The 20,406-nt window shown below is 42.8% G+C and overlaps 1 protein-coding gene across 2 annotated transcripts in view; it reads right to left on the bottom strand.

Moving 5' to 3' along the window:
- Nucleotides 1-20,406, bottom strand: part of LOC116730206 (leucine-rich repeat transmembrane neuronal protein 4) — an 81,043-nt gene that overhangs the window by 28,768 nt on the left and 31,869 nt on the right. The window lies entirely within an intron of this gene.

Below are 20,406 nucleotides of genomic sequence, written 5' to 3'. Positions count from 1 at the left end.
ATGCACTGATAAGCTGAAGGAGAGGAGGTTTGTTGAGAATGTGCAGCGCAGTTTGGCTAATATTCTTTCCTTCCACTGTAACACTGTACAAAACGATGTTGCACAAAAGCGCAGCCCTGCATCCGTTCTTTCTGCCCCGGAGGATCGGAGGCAGTAAAATGTAATTAATTACATGATCAAGTAGTTCAGTAAGGTCTCGGTTGCGCTAACACTGGGAAGTAAACAACAAGCAAGTTAAGGGATTGCTGTTAATTCACTAAGCTAAGTGATCAGTGTAACACAGAAATGTCCTGCACTCCAGTGAGATCCCCCGAGGTTTATCCACGCCAGTGACCAGATGGCATGCAGGCAGAACTGGAGACAGATATATATACAGTATATACTGTATATATATATATATATATATATATATATGTATATATGAGCAGCTGAATGAGCAGCTGATATCTTGAGTCTCTCAGAGGGTTCAGCTTAATGAATTTATTAGTTTATTTTAAACTAATAATGGCTATCGGCCAATTTCAGTTAGATGGGTTTTAATATAGACGGGCAGACATTCAATCAATCAGAACTTAGTTATTTCAGTAACTAAGTTCAATGAGTGAATTATTTTAAAGATTAACTATGCACAGATGTTTTTAAGCCCTTATTTCTGTTAATGATGATTTTCTACTTTCAGTCGATGAACGCACACATTTAAGATTAGAACATAACATCAGGCTAATAAAAAAATAAGAATTTATTATACAGTAATGTAAGCTTATTGAAACTTGACTGCATATGATTATTTACAGTGAATATCATGGCAGTCTTACACTGTTGTAAGACTATAATCAATAGAATAGAATAGATCTATTACAAATTAAAGATATTTTTAGAAGAATCCCAGTAGAACAGCTCAGCCCACGTTCAACACACCCATACATTGTAAATCACATTTGTCTCAGTCCAAAGTGGTATAAATGTGAAAAAAAGGGAGTGGTAAATTCCCATTTTGGTGTTTTCACAAATATAACAGAGGATTTATACATTTTAAACTTTGCTTTGAAGAATATCTCTTTAGTATAAAACAAGGCATTGTCCACTTCTCAACAGCCAGTGTCACACATGTCTTAGATTTGTCTTTGCCCCAACAGAAGCTACTCACATGGCTGAAATACCTCCTCGCCATGGCAACAAGCCCTGCAGAAGCCCGCTAACGAAGCGTTCCTTCATTTCACAAGTGTTGGATCAGGAAAACGTTTAGAACTTGCACCTATTGGGCTTCAGAGTTTGTCACTTCTGACAAATGCAGTCCAAATAACTTAGAAACACTGTTAAAGAGGAGAACCCTCTTCCCACTGCAAGAAGCAGGGAGCGGCTACCTAAACAAAATACATTTTTTGCTAGTTTTTTTAAAGCTGCCCTCTGATGTTACGGTGCCCTGGTTGGTGAGCCACATCCTCTACTTCCAAAATTCAACACTAAAATTTGACTTTTTTGGACTACATGTTTCAAAAGGAACGGTCACTGTTACAGATCACAAACCGATGCAAACAGGGCAGTGTCTTAGAGGTTCATGTATTACTGTCTGCATGAGCCACATAGACATTTTAAAGGTTGGAGTTGATTTACCGTGGCAGACACCCACTTTGAGTTTGGCCCTGTTCTGACCAGCTGTTATGATTAACACTAATCTATTTTATTAAAGTGACACTAAGAGTTACCTAGTGCGGGCAAGGAGTTGGCTGCTCAAAACATCTTAGGGAAATCACAACTGTTCCTTTAAGATGCTGCTCCAAATGCAGCTGAGTTGGATCAATTTAAGATGCTTTTAACAGAAACCCAACAAATCTCCCCTAAACTTTTTTTTTTGTCCCACCCTGTCTGATGACCTGAACCCTGCAGGCTGTAAACAGCTCCAAATGCTCTGGGGCAGCTATCGAACGCCATTAACATAAAAATAATACACGCCCGTTATCAATTTGGTCGGCATTAGTTTGTGGAGGCATAGGACGGTGGGAGGCTTCTGTTTGGAACTCAGTTGGCATAATAAAGCGCAGTTAAGGCCTCATTTATTCCCATCTCCTTGTACTAATAAAGACGGAGCGGTTTGAGTGGAGACTATCAATCCTCTGCTCTCATAACCCTCAGCACATCTCCGCGGTTTCTCTCATCCTGCCCAGAGAGAAATGCCCGCAGTGACCGGGGGGAAGACGCAACCTCCGTTTCACTCCGGATTCCGAGTCTAGCAACGGGAAGACGAGTTGGACTAGACTAGCGCCGCCGCCCGGTTCAAATGACAGATTTAGAAATTATGTGGCATGTCATGCAGCGTGAGCCTGGCTCCACCGGCGTGAGGAAAAGGACAGCAGGAAAAATGTTAGAAGCGTCTCAGCCTGACGACACGGCCATCGGGTTCCATCGAGACTTTCAGCCCGATGAAAACAGGCACATGAGAGCGACCACCGTTTAGCCAGCGTCTAAACTCTCTGTGAATACGCCATTAATCACAGACACACAACGCCCGTCACTGCGCGCGAAGATCTGAGGAGAATGTAACATGACAGAGATTGTCCAAACGGATGTAGCCGAACATGCGGCTCGATGTCTGTTATGTCCTAAAATAACGAGCAATTCATCTTAAGTAGCTACTCCGGCGTCACTGTGCCAAAACGGACGAGAGGAGAAGGCCTGAGTCGTTCTCACTCCAAAGCGAGGAGAGGAGACCATATATCGCCCTGGAAAAGAAACTGTCATCTGTTTTTCCATTTCCACAACTCCTGGCTCCGCCTGTGTCTTTGTCCACTGTCAGACACAGCTGACATTAGTATTCTGATACAGCCTCCTTCAAGCAGTGTTCGGTGGCAGCCACTTAATTTGTCATTTATTGCTCCATGACAACTGAAGTAATTGAACCCCTAGCCCATGGATGTGATCCGCCAGCCTTTCGACCATTTTCTCTCATTGTAGCGGAGACACGGATCTCATTTTACGGAGCAATGAGATGGTCGGTGAAAAACCTTTTCCACAAGGGCTTCTGAAATGTTTGCTGCGCGGCTCAGAAATGGACTGGAGGTTGAAAAAAAGAAAAGAAAAAGAAAATCAGAGTAAAAGTATGAGGAACCATGCTCAACCAGTGAAGGAGCACCGAAGTACAGGTACAAATGGAAATCAATACATGCTTTTAGTAAATAAATATTTAATTAATTACAGAAGACATCTATGATAATTATTTGTATTAAAATTTCAGTCACACTGTTTCGTATCTCGTCGTCTGTGCTACGTGTTACGTGGATCTAAGCGTGAGGTTGTCTTTAAAGTCTGTGTGCTGATTTTGACGTGCTCCCATTTTGAATAGAGCGTGTACACTGAGATCAGATGTGTGGACTTCACAGATTCACAAACTGTGTTGTTTTATAAATGTATTTTTCATATTAAACCATGAACTCATCTGAGAATGACGTCCGAGGCTCTACATGTGCCCTCAAGTTGATTACTGCAGTGATGAAAAGGGGAATAAGGCAGTGTTAAATGCAAAGGAAGTTATGTTTTTTATTTCCTAACGCCATTGGGACAAATGTTTATATGCTACAGTGTGACGGTAGTATGAGAGAGAATCACACATTTAAAGAAATCACAACTAAAAGCCTGCATGGGTGTCAAATAAAGGTACAGTAAAACAAGGAAGGGCCGTACCTGGCAGAGTAACTGTAAACGTGTGTACCGAACATATCCCGTGCAGCTCTGTCACAGATGTGTCCAGTAAACACAGTGTTATTCAACACCTAAACATGCAGAATGCCCGTGTGTTGAACAGAGTGCACAAAACGCACCTCTGATCATCTCAGATCTGCTCATTTGCATACACACACCATGCTTGAGCGCTAATAAGTCACGCTAGCCACCACGCTGCAGGGCATGGGAGCCCTTACTGCTCGAAGAGGACTCGGTGTTAGCCATTTCCAGTATCAGTCAGGCGTTTAAACATGAAGTCAAAGGAACCACGAGACGTTTTGGAGGCATTTTAACATGTTTCTTTAGTTTGCCACTTCAGCTAAACAGGAAGTTAGACGCCAGCAGACAACCGAGCGTATCACAGCCAGGTTGCTCTGTTTTAAGCAACTCTTAAACACACAGAAGAACTAATACTAACACCAACACTGTTAGCATATTAAGAGCTAGAATAAAATGTAATACCTACAATCATAGTTGTTTTCAACAAACAGTAAACCCTGTTTAACTGCAGAGCCGTGAACACACACATACCTGCTTTACATCGCCTGCTCTCCACAATGTGCTACCGATCATTAATAATCACTGAATCACAGGAAGAGTCCCCAAGGTTCCTCCATTGTTACAATAAGTGCTCTAAAAATTTAACATGTCTGACAGTAAGACAAACGCTTTTCCTCTTAAATAATTTTTGTTCCGAACGGATCTTGTAGAAGGGAAGAATATATTGCGATATAAAGTTCTTTCATTTTAAGGCGTGCACAAAAGAAGTTATTACAAGGACTATAACCTGCATTGTAAAAGAGTAAATGAGATACGCTGTGATTCTTTTTAGTCGGGTTATACTGGTGCAGACACTACAGTACTATCCCATAACCAGAAGGGTTTTACTGCACCAGTCGATTTTCACCGATGCAGAGGAAGCTCAGTAGCCTGAACAAAGACCAGAGAAATCCCGCCTTGTTTATTTTGCAATAAAGATTTTATGATGAAACGTAGCCAGAAAACAGAAAAACATTACGTCAACGTTGCTGTCACGGAAATCAGAAGAGACAAGAAAACCTGATGAGTACATCTTCGTTGTTTATTAGCGTTTCATCGCTATTTTTGGTAAAACATTATTTCACAAAAAGAAGAGTGGTTTGGGAGTGGATCTGAAATGATCGGTTTGCTTATCCATCAAACGGCGTTAGAAACCACCTGACATTTTATCGAGCAACAACTCATATTGACGCGCGCACATAAAGTCCAGACCCATCTAAATCATCAGAGATTGTCAGAGCAGCCAGCAAGCAAAGAGACTCACTTTAAAGTGAACATCTTTAGCAGAGGTGAAGCAGGTGGATGAAAACACCATAGTTTGGCATTCTTTCATTATTTTCCAGGCACATGGTGCCATTTTATACCACAATACAGTAACTATGTTGCTTCGGTTGTTATGAAAATACCGTATATATCAAATATGTCTTAAAAGAAAATTGACTTTGTAATTTAACGCTTTAAAATTGGGCTTCTGTCCCTTTAAAAACTCCTGTCCTTTCTGAAGCTCCGCCTTCAGGAAGTCATCACAACATGGCTCCTCTATTAACCCTTTAACAACATTTTTACCAGCGTTGCATTGAGAAGCAGCTCCTATAATCAGCTCAGCCGAGGCGCAGCTACGCCCAGTGTTTGCTAATTGCCACTTGCTAGTCTGAAGGAGCTGAGTGGGTGAGGGTTGCTCTGTGAGGCAAAAGCTTTGCAGATTTGAAGCTGCAGGTGCCAGGTCCACCCAGGCGTTTTGCACAGCTGAATGGTTGCCACGGGAGACTAAAGGAATCAAGAAACAATCGAAGCAACTCTCCAGGTATGTTTATGATGAGGGGATAACATCATAACATGACATAAAGCTCAAAAAAACATCAGTTTTGCAAAAATACTGCCTCTTTAAGGGTGTGAGCTAGTGGCAATTCATCAGAAGAAACTGATCAGATTACCGTTAATAAATGATTTATTGACACCTGAAACTGAAACCAAACCACAACAACTGTGTGACTTAAAAGATAAAACACATTTTAAAGTAAAGTTCTATATTTACAGCAGCGACATACTGGACATGCCATATGACATAACCTAAGGTTAAATGTTTAAATATCAGTAACTTCCGTCTAGCTTCACTCCCCTGGTGAGTTATAATCGAAGCGAAAGATTTCGGCGAAAGATTCCACCGGCAAACGGCTCCGTCTAAAAAAATGACCAAAACTACAAAAAGGTCTGAGACGGTGAAATGACCAGAATCTCCCCTCCTCTCCTTTTTGTCTCAGTTCGCTCGTAAAAGGACGCAAATCGGTACGGATAGTAATAAAATGAGCAGTGCGGGAGAAAACATTACGTCCTGCACATTTCACCGTCAACTCGGAGGATAGCATTCAAGAATTTTTGTCTGAAAACAATTTGGTGCCCTGTTTTTGCAGACCCACATTAAAGCTGGCAGATCAACCAGATCCCGGTCCGCTGCCTGCGGCGGCCCACGCTGCTAACTCCACTTGATCACCACAGAAATGTGAGATTGAACAGGGCTGCTGCTGAATACGTTTACATTGACCAGAACCTCGCTTTGCAATTACTTTTCCAGCCGAGTCCAAGGTCCAGACATTGTAACACTCCTATCCTGTCTGCTTTGCTTTGCGAATTTCAAATTTCTTTTATGACTGCTAGGTCGTCTGCTGCTTTTTAGTTTTGGCCTAACTGAGACAATGAGAAGATTGTCACACAGTTTTTATGTTTTTTAGCTCTTTATTAGAAATTAGCCTATCATTTCTAAAAAGAAAAGAAATAATAATTCCTCAGTTTTCAGAAATCAAAAATAGACATATTGGTTTTCTTCATTTTCGTCTCATGCATACGGCAGTGGTGCAGCATGAAGGTGGTCAACTGATACTGCCGTTTACAGTAATTAAATGTCCTCATTGCTTATAGAACAAAGATAAATAGTGGAACAGTAGTTCCTGACAGCAAAAAATATGTTATTAAATACTATTGAGCGGAAAGGTGACCGTTAAAAAGTCTAGTGTTCTTTTTTATTATTATTTTAAATATAAAACAATCAATATTCCCGCACAAACTCCGCTTTAGATGCACGGACCAAATTAGAGGCAGGACGGTGTCATGAAGCGGTGTGAGGTGGAGTGGTGAGGCAGATGCAGCGGACCCAGGTATGATGAATATGATGATTTTTAATTATAAATAAGTCCAGGAACAAGCAGCAGGCACAAGGAAACACTGACCACACAGAAGCTAACATGGACGACGACAATGACGAGGACCCGACGAGGAACAAGGAACACAGGTGGAGTTAAATACACGGGAGGGTAATCACAGAAACGAGACACACCTGGGAACAATCAAGGGGAGGACAGGACAACGAAGAGACTAAGGACACAGAAAACTCTAAATAAACACAGAAAAACACAGATCCTGACAGTACCCCCCCCTCAAGGGCGGCTACTAGACGCCCAAAAAACAAAAACACAACAAGGGTGGGCGGAGGGGCGCTGGACGGCGGGCCAGAGTCCAAAATAACAAAAAACAACCCACCATTGCGGGCGGAAACACGGGAAGGGCCAAGAGTCCAAAAAGAAACAAAAAACTACCCACAGGGTGGGCGGAGGCAAAGGAGGCGGGAACCACGGAGGTGGTCCGGCGGTGGTCCGGCGGTCGTCCGCGGCGGCGGGAACCACGGAGGTGGTCCGGCGGCCGTCCGCGGCGCTGGAGGCGGGAACCACAGAGGCGGTCCGGCGGCCGTCCGCGGCGCTGGAGGCGGGAACCACAGAGGCGGTCCGGCGGCCGTCCGCGGCGCTGGAGGCGGGAACCACGGAGGCGGTCCGGCGGCCGTCCGCGGCGCTGGAGGCGGGAACCACGGAGGCGGTCCGGCGGCCGTCCGCGGCGCTGGAGGCGGCGATGATGAGTCCCGGGGGCCGCCCACAGACGGCGACGACGAGCCCCCCGAGGCAGGGTCTCGGTCGGAGCACAGGGGGTCTCGGTCTCAGGTGGAACACTGGGGGTCTCGGTCTCGGGTGGAACACTGGGGGTCTCGGTCTCGGGTGGAACGCAGGGAGTCTCGGTCTCGGGTGGAACACTGGGAGTCTCGGTCTCGGGTGGAACACTGGGAGTCTCGGTCTCGGGTGGAACGCAGGGAGTCTCGGTCTCGGGTGGAACGCAGGGAGTCTCGGTCTCGGGTGGAACGCTGGAGGTCAGGGTCTCAGGAGGAACGCAGGAGGTCAGGGTCTCAGGAGGAACGCAGGAGGTCAGGGTCTCAGGAGGAACGCAGGAGGTCAGGGTCTCAGGAGGAACGCAGGAGGTCAGGGTCTCTGGAGGAACGCTGGGAGTCTCGGTAGGAACACTGGGAGTCTCGGTCGGAACACTGGGAGTCTCGGTCTCGGTCGGAACACTGGGGGTCTCGGAGGGAACGTAGAGGGTCTCGGGAGTCGGGGTCTCGGAAGGAACGTAGAGGGTCTGGGTCTCGGTAGGAACACAGGGAGTCTCTGGAGGAACACAGGGAGTCTGAGTCGGAGCGCTGGGGGTCTGGGTCTCGGAAGGAACACTGGGAGTCTCGGAAGGAACACTGGGAGTCTCGGAAGGAACGCCGGCTGGAACGCCGGCTGATTCGGCCTCGGGTGCACCGGCTGGAACGCCGGCTGATTCGGCCTCGGGTGCGCCGGCTGGAACGCCGGCTGACTCGGCCTCGGGTGCGCCGGAGCGAAGCCTTGGAACCGGCCGCGTAGGCGAGCCGCAGCGAAGCCTTGGAACCGGCCGCGGAGGCGAGCCGCAGCGAAGCCTTGGAACCGGCCGCGGGGGCGAGCCGCAGCGAAGCCTTGGAACCGGCCGCGGGGGCGAGCCGCAGCGAAGCCTTGGAACCGGCCGCGGGGGCGAGCCGCAGCGAAGCCTTGGAACTGGCCGCGGGGGCGAGCCGCAGCGAAGCCTTGGAACCGGCTGCGGGGGTGACAGCTCCGGAAGGCGACGAGGGGCCGGGTCCACCGGCGGCTCACGTCGCTGTCTCCGGGCTGACCGTGGAGGTGGCGGCTCCGGAAAGCGACGAGGGGCCGGGTCTGCCGGCGGCTCACGTCGCTGTCTCCGGGCTGACCGTGGAGGTGGCGGCTCCGGAAAGCGACGAGGGGCCGGGTTCACCGGCGGCTCACGTCGCTGTCTCGGGGCAGACAGCGGAGGTGACAGCTCCGGAAGGCGACGAGGGGCCGGCTCCACCGGCGGCTCACGTCGCTGGCTTCCCGGACGAAGGAATCGGCGGGGGCCATATCCGGGGGGTGCTAACACCAGCCTTGTTCCCCGGAAAAGCTCCCGCTGCAGGTCGGCGAGAGCCTCCGCCAGCTCCCTGTCCTCCCTGCCGGACCTCCGCCACAGGCCGCTCTGCCCTTTAGGGGGAAACCCCACTCCTGCTGGGTCCATAATTGGGCAGCCTCACCGTTCGGTTTGGTCGGGTCCTACTGTCATGAAGCGGTGTGAGGTGGAGTGGTGAGGCAGATGCAGCGGACCCAGGTATGATGAATATGATGATTTTTAATTATAAATAAGTCCAGGAACAAGCAGCAGGCACAAGGAAACACTGACCACACAGAAGCTAACATGGACGACGACAATGACGAGGACCCGACGAGGAACAAGGAACACAGGTGGAGTTAAATACACGGGAGGGTAATCACAGAAACGAGACACACCTGGGAACAATCAAGGGGAGGACAGGACAACGAAGAGACTAAGGACACAGAAAACTCTAAATAAACACAGAAAAACACAGATCCTGACAGACGGAGCAATTTCTTCTGGCATTATCTTTCATCCCGCGATTTCTATCAATGCTGTTTGATGTCTTGAGATTCAAATGGCGACAACAGGAATGAAAGAGCTGGGAACTTGTCAACACCTTAAACGCAAGATTTACAGGGAGGAGAGGCGACTCTTCAAACGAGCCTTTGGAGATTGCACTTTCTGCTTCGGTGAATGCGGATAATAAACGCATGAATAATTTGACACACTTCAGGTATAAAAGATCCATTACAAAAGGAGCATGACTTGATTAGTCGCTGAGATTTCTTTCTTTCTTTCTTTCTTTTTTTTTAAGGTTGGGAAAGTTATTTAATTAGGGCTTTGTGTTGCTCCGGCTTGTTTAGTTTACTTTAAAATGTGAAGAAGGAGAATTTCCCCAGGGAAATTGTTTGGCTGCGCATATATGAAGACAGAGTTTGACAGCCAGCAACTACATGAATCTAACTCCAACTTGTTGCTCTATTATAGTTAGAATATTACCTGCTTTCCAGGACATTTCAGATAAGGTCATTAAAAGTTGGGGTTTGTCTTTATAGCAGTCACATTTTGTACGGTTTTAATGCTAATTGATTTAAATGTTGATGTAATCGCGTCGTCTCTGGTGTTTAGACACATAATATAGTATGTTTGTTTCACGAGGCAACATTTTAGCGATATTTGTTAGGCAAATCGGAGAAAACGTATCATAAATCTAGAAACGGCTCAGCGTTGAATCGCCTCAATGAAGACGCTTCTTGAAATCTAAAGTGGTCATTAATGCTTAAAAAAAAGAACTGAAACAATCCCTTTTTTTATTTTGTTTTCACAAAATCTTTTATAAATTTCAAATTTTTACGCATCTTCACTCCAGAACAAGGTCATTAAAAAAATAAAATGTCCAAGGAGGAAACGGCGACGGCTGCAGCACTGCTTTGGGCTAATAATTACCCAGTGCTGGTATTCTCTCAGTGTTCTTCGTTCTTTATTTCTGTTTCTCATCCAGAATGCTGCCAGACAAACGCTGCCGAAGTCACGGATCCTCGTTCGGAGCTTTGCAGCCGAGCGTTTAAATGGACCGTCTTTATTAGTCTGCTCTGTCAACGCAGCAGGTTGACTCGAGTCAAGAGCCACTTTTCTTCTTTAACTTGAAAATAAGCGTGAAATACGGCTGCCTGGTGTCAAACTTAAAGCTGACATGATAATATCCAGCGCTTCACATGATGTCGCTTATTTCACAAGAAGAAGCCACAAGCTAACAGGAAGTGGACGGTGCTGTGCGCCTTTCACTCCGACGAGCTTTTAGTATGACGAGATGCTGCACCAGAAGACCTGAGGCTGGTTACCGAGGTTTAAACCAAATGGATTTTAATGAAACGCCAGAGAAACGTCGCCAGAAGTGACCAAAATCACAGCACCAACCCAGCAACTTGTTGCCGCTCCAATCAGCTACCTCGCTTTCCCATGACCAATAAGACAAACAACCTGCAATCTGGAAATATGTCTGGCCGCATACATACATAAAGTTGAAACTTAAGTACCGCTGTGCTAAAGCTGCAGCGTGTCAGCTACACTGTGGAGAGCAAAGCAACAGAAAGGATTTTTCTCAATAAACTCTATGAAACTTGGTGCGTGATTAGTCTCTATTTTACCTATTTATAAAAATCAACGTAAATGACGGTAAATAAGTGTTTTAGATAAGATGATCTCAACTAAATAATTGTATTATTTTATCAGAAGCAGGAATTATTGCTGGTTTTCAGTTTCACAATTTATCAGGCTGTGTTGCACTTTTTTGTGTTCATACTGTGATATTGTGGGATTATCAAAAATAAGTTCAGAAACGCACACGATTAGTAGCAGGTCCTGCAAGGCGTAGACGTATCCATTTTAAGTAGGGGTGCACCAATTTATCGGTCGGCCAATTTATCGGCGCCGGTTTCCTTAATTTTGGGAGATCGGTGATCAGCCGATACTTATATGTGAAGCCGATCTTATCCCCTCATCTTATCCACCTCAGCAAAGGTCTAGAAATCAGCCACTGTTCTCTTCTGCTCTCCCATGTGGGAGGTACGACTGACAGACTGAAACATCAGGTCATGTTTGCAGTTAACAATAGTCACCCCACTGTTGCCAACTCAGCCGCTTTCTTGTTATATTTAGCAACATTTCAGACAAAGAAAAAAAAAAAGGTATCGTCCAAAATTGGAACTGGCAGGTCCGTTTTTTTTAAAGATCGGTAATCGCTGATCGGCCAGAAAACTGCAATCGGTGCAGTTTTCTAATCTAATTCTAGGGGATCTGCACAAAATCTTACCAAGTATTTTTGGTGTAGTTCTAGTGCAAATGTCTTGGTACACTTGAAATAAGACAAAACTGAGTTACTAGTAAGTCTTCAGCAAGGAACATGAGCTTGTTTAAAGGTAATAATTCCTTAATATTGATTAAGACAAGGTACTAAATCTACTGACGGATTATTTCACTTATAACAAGATATTTTCCCGTAAGTGAAATAATCTGCCAGTGGAACTAGTACTTTTTATGAATAACAATGAATTATTGGCTTAAAACAAGCTCTCATATATTGCTGAAAAGTTACTTCTAAGTTAATCTTATATTATTTCAACTAAGATATTTTTTAAACAGAAACCATATCAAAATTACTGGGTAAGATTTTGCGTGTTTTTTTGCAGTGAGAGGAGCTCCTAGCACATTTAAGAGAGAGAGAGAGAAAAAAAACACTACAGAAAGCAACAGCAGGAACTTGAATTATCCCAGGATTTCCTTCCATGCAGAGTATTTTTACAACTGGAGACAATGGTTAATATTTCAGGAACTACAGGCTGCACATGAGGATTGATAAAGACGATGCAAACAGCTCCCGTCAGAAACCTACCCTTGAGCAAACTGCTGCCTCTCTTGAACCAGCGTGCAAGTTTAAAGGAATTCATCAAACCACCTGACACATCTGCTAAATCCTTAATATGTAAATGTATATCTTTCTTTCTTGTTCTTTTTTTTTTTTTAAATCACTCAAAATAAACAGATCAAACTCAGACGTTTGGAGTAGAATAGCTCCCACTTAGTATTAGCGAGTTTCTGTCCGAAACACACAAATCACGCGCTCAGTTAAAAGCCCTTTCATCTTTCGGGGGGAGCTTTGTCATAACAGCAGCTCTGTGAGAAAAAAAAAAAAGACTCTGTGCAAAGAGAGATTGTGCATGTCCAAAGGAATATAAGCTGAAGCTAAAATACGCGACTGAAACAAAACCTTTGATGTTTTCTTTCACAATAAAACGCACTGCACACGCTCAAGCACAATATAGCTCAGGTAACAATAGGGTGACAAAAGAAGCCCTTGCTTTCATTTGCCAAAGTGAGAAAGAAAAAAAGAAATATTCTGTTTACGCCTTTGTGTCTCAAGGACTGCTATTTGCAATGTTAGCAAAAACTGTCCTGAGATGTTATTTTGTTTCTTTCTTTCTTTTTTGAGACCTTTCAACTCTTGCCACTACCACTTATCTACCCCCCACTTTTGCACATTCATGACAAAGGCTGAGAGGCTCCTTGATTCTTTTTGTGACCAATACAGAAGGCAACTCGCTGAAGCTGTTAGGCACAATAAGACATTTTCTTAGAAGTACAAACTTTTTACGAAGATTTCTATTGAATATTTGTGCACTCAATAAATGTCTCCTAGTGTGGCTAACTACAGCAGTCCATTATAACCCACTGAACAGGATTAGCTAAATATCCAATATATCTACACAGCAAATTTACTTAAAGACATCCAGGCAAAAATAAGGCTAAATGTAGTTAAAACCCTTTACATTCTACAGACATCAAATAGACAACATTTAAAGTTAGCTGACATTAATTATAGATTAACTATATATATATATTTTTTCTTTCATGTCCTTTCTGACAGCATATATACAGTATACTGTATATATATATATATATATATATATATATATATATATATATATATATATATATATATATATATAAATAAATCACTTAAAATGATCAGGCTTCTCTGATTTTACTCTTAACAGGTATATGTTTGAGTAAAATGAACATTGTGCTTTTATTCTATGAACTACTGACATCATGTCTCTGAAATTCCAATCAAAGATTTTGTATTTATTTGCAGAAAATGAAAAATGGAAAACAAACAACAAAATTTCAGGCCTCAAATAATGCAAAGAAAACAAGTTCATATTCAATGACAACGTTTTAACTCAGGAAGAGATCAGAAATCAATATTTGGTGGAATATTTTTTTTCCCCAGAGCTGTCTGTAAGAATCTGCTTCTACACTTGCAAAAAGAGAGAAAAATGAATAGAGAACAGAGAAACCACAGCACCAAACAACATGTGCTTTTGTCACTGAAAATCACAATAATAATAATTATAATAATAATTAAATTAGGGCTGAAATGATTCCTCGAGTGATTTCCTCGAGGAAAATTTATCTGCCTCGAAGCTACGTTAAATTATATTTTGTTATTTAGCGCACCGTGTTCCGGCCGGGTTATTATTTGCGTTGCGCGGCGCTCTGACTTCCGCCTGAGTTGTTGACGGAAGCTAAGTGTTAGCGGCATGACGTCCAGTTTTCAAGTTCGGTCTGAGAGGATTTTATTGATCGATGATAATGTCTGGGTCTTTGTTGTTTTTCGGGGAACCAAAAAAACATCCTTAAAATGACTGGCGCGATGCCTGGAGTACGGCAGCTTTTCTCGTCCCGGAGCTGCTGCCTGGTGGCGGTTCAGAGCGAACAGCGGGGAAGAGCTGCAGGTGTATTTATACAGGTGAGCAGATAAATTGAACACTGCGGGCGGCTGCGCATTAGATAATTAACGCAAGTGTAGCTTTACGTACGAATCGGAAAATTTATTTCATATCATCCCGGTCTCAACAAATGGGTGGCGGAGCTCATCGTGGCGGGACGTAGCTGGTAGATGTTTCTGTGTGTGACCCACAGAGGTGTCAAATCCCGTCGCTAACATAAACACAAAAGCTATAAATGTCTGGGAAAGTGAGAGTTCATTTATTAAATTGACTGAAGATGAATATAGAAACCAAAAGCTGGAGTATAGACATTTTTTAGCATTTGTGAGCCTGCGTTTTATTATTACACTGAATATAATTTCAAATTTTTTGTATAACTTTTCTTCAGGTTAACTTACAAAGTGAGCCATTATTGTTACAGGTTAATTTTCTAAACTACAGAAAAGTTATTGTTAGGGAAGCTCAACTGTGAAAAATTGGACTGATGTTGATATGTGATAGTAATACTGCTGTTATGTTAGATTTACCAATGTTTTACTTTATCTTGTTTTTTTATCCGATTACTCGATTAATCGTAAGAATAATCAATAAATTACTCGATTACTAAAATATTCGTTTACAACAGCTCTAAATTAAATACTAAATATATTTAGTGGCAACCACAGCCTAAGGTAGATTATATGTTATGAGGTTTGGAGATTCAACTTTTCAACTCTGAGCTGTAGGCATAATGTACCATAATGCTCCTGCAATGTGAAACACTGGTTCATGTGTTTGCATAAAAAGTGGTGATGTCAACTAGGTATTGATATTTTGGGTTACATTTTGGATGCTAATGTTCTCTCTCTTGTTACTAAGTCAGGGCTTCATTCACTCTAAAGGTGAGTTTCAGGTAAAGACAAGAAAACGGCACTTGGTCACAAAATCAGTTCCACTATGACATGCTTATTTTCAGTGTGGTGTCTTTAAAAAATAATTAAAAAACTGAAAAAGCAGAGGCTACTTTTCTCCTGACAGCTAAAACAGAGTTTGCTCAAATGAATTTCATCAGGTTTCTCACCTTGTTTCATTAAAATCGGGCCAGCCTCTCCTAGGACTTAATCACAGTTTTCTTACTGAAAGAACAAAAAAATTAAATAATAATCTGACATCCCTGTTCCGCACAAACAATACTGAGACTTCAAAGCTCGGCACCAACACACGAGTCATCACGAGGCTTTACTCGTTTGGAACGCGCCAACATCCCTGATATCAGTCATTTCACAACCGCAAATTATCGCTGCGGTCTTGGCTCTTGCTCTCAACGGACTATGGCGAAATCAGCAAAGGTGAAAGGCACAAAGGATGCCAACTCATTTTGTCTTTCTTCAAGTCGCGGCGCGGGAAGTCAAGGTCCGAGTCGTCGCTGTCATTAGCTGCGAAGAAATCAAAGTGACCGGAGTTGGTGCGGCTTTTGTCAAATTAATTACCTGTGTGTGTGCGTGAGGGGGAGTTTGTTAGTAATTCCTGCAAAAGTGGAGACAGCAGTACCCAGATTACTATCGACAATGCGATATGTCTTGGATGTACTTTGCTTAGTGCTAATGAGGAAGCAGGAAGTCAGGCTGCATCGTTTGACTCTCCTAACATACACACACGGCAACTCATGGTGGTGAAGATTACCCGGGACCTAGTCACACACTTGATTCCAACAAATCCACCTTCTGTGCTCGAAGGAGAGCCTCGGTTAATGAAGAGACGCAGTGTGTGTGTGTGTGTGTGTTCTTTTTAAAGATTACTGTCCTGTGTGTGTGAGTCACTTTCTCCACTGCGCTTTGAGACGAAGTGTGGGCTCAACAGGAGGTGACGGACACGGCACACTGCTGCCAACTTCTAATCCAGATATTACTTCGACAGCCCAGACTCCAGAAGAAAGAGAAATCCATGTACAAAACAAAAGGCAACACATCATGATGTGTTTTGTTTTTGGCTGTGGTAGGCAATTATAAAGGCAAGAATAAAGATTCATTTCTATGCCATCCTAACCTGCCTGTGCTTTATTTCCCCGACATTTATCTGCATTTGGACATGGCTTCCTCTCTAAAAGGGACAGTAATTATCTGTTCGCTGTCCTGAAAGGTAATTCTCATCTCCGACCGAAGTCTGGACCCAGTCCCAGGCAGCCTGTTATAATGGGAAGTCCTGCAGTCTGCCGCAAACACTCTTAAACACAGAAAATTACATTTCCCCTCACATTTGAAGCGTGTGCTTCATTATTCCGGAGTGCGTTTGACTCTGGTTTAATGTCTGAATGAATCCAGTTAGTACTTGCAACGGCTTTTTATCTAGGTGTTACAGCTAAAGTCAAAAGCATTACATATCCGTGGCGAGCGTGAATATCATATTTATTAGCTGCATATATGTGACTTAATTGAACCATAATTTTTCCGGGGTGCGTGGGGAATGATGTGCTACCTTCTGCTGGATTGTCATGACCTTCTTCTGGCGACGAATCTGGTCTCAAAAGGAACATGTCTGAGAAACAAAGTGTAAAGACCTGGTTGAGGGCAAATTTTATATATGCTATACGAAAGAAATCGTTGAATTGTCCTCAAATTATTTGGAGTTTTGTTCCACAGAAAAATCTGCAATTAGGTGAATCCACAAATACTGAACCACCAATATGTTGGGTCCAGGGTATAGAGATTTGAATGTACCCAATTATATAAACAACAATTTGGTGAAAATGTTTTTAATTTATTGTCAATTTTCTTTTGTCTACATAAAGTGTGACTTGTTGCCACTCTTCATAAAGACGTGTGAAAATCACGTTTCTAAAGTGATTCAAGTGAGCTGCTGAAGAAAAACAGGCCCACAGCATGACAGATTTTCCAGCATAATTATCCCTCCCATGGTCTTAAGAGATGGGGGTTGTTTGGACCCCATGAGATTTTTACTCTGTGCGCGTTCCAGTGGCGTCACACCGATGATGCGCTTTTACAGGGATTTTTCTCTGTGTGTGGTTTTGGGAACTGACAATCCTGCGCAAAACGCCCCTGGATCCCTGCTGTCCGGCCGTGACATGTGCCGCGCTCCTCCTGAGCGTCGTGCTGAAAATTGCATGCTAAAACGTGTGCTAACAGTGGACGGGGAGTTGCTTTCCCACTAATTCATCCTCTGTTTAACAGCGAAAAAGCTTCCATCTTCAGTGTCTGTTTTCAACAAGCTAGATGTTAGTTTTAGTTAAAGCTCAGCAGAATTTAGTGAACTTCAATATGCAGGTTTTTATTTGGCAGAAAAGGATTTTATTTAGGTATGGCTCCCAAATAACTTGCTTATATTTAGATGGTTCTGTGTAGACAGTGACCAGCACCACTCCTGACCCCTCTAAGGGACAAGGGTGTACAGAAAATGGATGGACGGATGTGTAGATAGTGACTGATGGACATTATAGATACTTAGTTGACCCAAACACATCCCTGTTCAGTGAGAATTTGATATATTTTTTAATTTAAACTGTCCTGATCACTTTGCACAGTGGTAAGATAACAGGCCCTTGACTAGCATAGCACCCAATAACATACTATCTGTGCCACATCGTGTGTATATCTAGGATAAACCCAAGATTTATCTGATTACTAATTAGAAATCAAATTTCTCAGTTACATTTGTCTTCAGTTAATTACTATGGGTGCCAGCAATTGTCCCACTGCTGATGGCTTTAAACGTCTGTTTCTTAACACTAGATTTTTTTTCTCCCCAGTCTGAATAAACGTGCTGAAAGTGAAAAGGTTTTTCCAATGCTACTTGCTGGCATATAAATATAATTCACTAAAATCTTAGTTTATCCTTAAAGTTGTGTTTTCTACTCAACTGCCAACAAGTTTACTCACGTCTGTTCATACGCCCCCAGGAAAATTTGGTTTAATTGGCTGCACCGCAACCACACACTGTTTTGTAGCCATCCACAAGTTAATGGCATCATTTTGTCCAGATACTTGACCACTCTTCTTGGCAGAATTGGTACATTTTTATAAATATAAACTGGTTTGTTTTCTGATAGGAATTCAGTTTTTTTGGTGTGATTTTAACAGGGTGAAAGTCAGGGATCTACGAAGGCGAGTCTTCTTGGTATGAGGGATAAGTACATTAGTAAGACCTGATGATGCACAATGTATATGTGAGACAGCATTTCACTAATAAGTATTTCATTAACTGAATCCAACAGTTTTGTTGGGGTGTAGCAGGCGATTGCTAACGCCGGTCACACCTGTGGATCTCATCCCCGACGGAAGATCAACGCTGAGCTACACGGTCTGTGTCATCTCCAGCAACTAGCCAGAGCCAAAACGCAAAAAAACGTACCAATTTTCCTTCAAGAAAACCCAAGTAAGTTGAGTAATGGTGCTGCATGCAGATAATGTTAGCTAGATGGTGGTAATTCATGCTAGTTTATCACATGAATCTTGTTAACAAGAATACTAATGTCGTTGTTTCCTGTTTTACATCCTTGCTTGTTAGTTAATGCCAGGAATAAACCCAATCCTCTTTACTTTCTGTTCACAAGTTGTGCTCATTGTTGTCTTCCATATAGTTAAAAGAATTATTTATTGTCACAATAGGAAGAGCAAACGGCCAGAGAGGAGACATTAGAGCAGAGGCCAGCAGCAGGACGATGATGCAGGGTTTTCTCAGGTAAGGAGAGATTATAACTTGATGAGAAAAAGAGAAAGAAAGGGAAGGTTATGTGCAGCAATTTCAACTTTTTTCAAGGCCATGTCATGACTAAAAATAAAGCTTAAAAAACTGCAACTTTGACCACAACGTTTTGAAAAAGGTGCCGTAAAATCAGCGATTTTAGGGGACAGCAACCACAAAAATAATACTGCGACATCCTGGAGTGAGCGCTCATTGGCTTTCTCTCTTCCTTTCTCTGTTGTACACTGTCGTTCTTTTTGTTTCCTCCATACAAATTCACTTAATTGTCATACAGAGCCCAAAGCCACGACTCTTTGTCTGGCTTTAGGTTAGCCCTGACCACACGGTCGCCTTTTATGACTCTTTGCTCCAAAGTGGCAGGGAGGACTGAATCTGGACAGCGTCCCCAGACATCAGCCGTCTCCAGCCCCCGTTGGCCTCTGCCCCATTCTAAACACAGTATTTGTGATTGTAGCTGCAATGTGGTTCTGCTGTTATTTCTCTTCCCCTGTTTTCTTGTTTCAATTAGTTTTGAAGTTACTTTTAAGCATTCCCTTTGAATTTGTCATATTTCATTCATTAATCCGATTCGATCCCCATGTTATCATTAAATATATATGTATTTCTTTTTTTCTTTTCTATCAGTAGCTAGATTGCATGTCGGTTGTTAGACAAACAGGATAATTCAGCTGTAAATTTGGACTATTTTGTTTATAAATTCTCATACTTTCACACAAAATAAGCCAGTCAGCGATGGTATCTTGTTGTGTGAAGTTTTGTTATTGTTGGTAGTTTTGAATTCCTTTCTTAACGAGAGTTTGACGAGTTTGACTTATGATTTCAAAGATGCTGGAATCATAAGTAAAACTTGAAAACCTTAACTGTCTTAATATTTTCATTAATTATCATAACTACGAATAATTGCATAAGCCAAACATTGATGTAAATATTGATACCCAACGCTATAAAACTTTTGTCCAGAAGCCACTTGGCTTGTGCATATTTGCAGCTAGAAATTTCTGTCAGACTGAAAAATATTAACTTTGGAGGATGGACTTCTTTCTTGCTTGACTGTAGACAGAAACACGGCATTTCGGCATTTCCTAGTTTGTGCCAGAGGGCAGTTCCTGAACATCATCAATAATTTCTTAAGGGCTTGGGCCTTGTCCAGCCCGATGTGGATAAATATCTGAACAACAAAGGTACAGATATGGAACTGATTATCTTGGGAATTATAGTTTCTTTATTAAAAAAAAAAAAAGACTTTACATATAATCCTTTTTCAACTTTTGTATCTTCCTCAATAGAGGAAAATACAAAACAAATTCTACCTTAGATTATTGTAGCTGAATGTTGCATTTTCCATCCACCCCTTAATGTTCAGAACAGTTTAAACCTCAGAAACTCTGATAGCATCCATGTCCAT

Source organism: Xiphophorus hellerii, chromosome 12 (genome assembly GCF_003331165.1).
Source record: "Xiphophorus hellerii strain 12219 chromosome 12, Xiphophorus_hellerii-4.1, whole genome shotgun sequence".
Taxonomy (NCBI): Eukaryota; Metazoa; Chordata; class Actinopteri; order Cyprinodontiformes; family Poeciliidae; genus Xiphophorus; species Xiphophorus hellerii.
The sequence above is the reverse complement of the archived record's forward strand: the minus strand, read 5'-3'. Positions and strand labels throughout refer to the sequence as shown.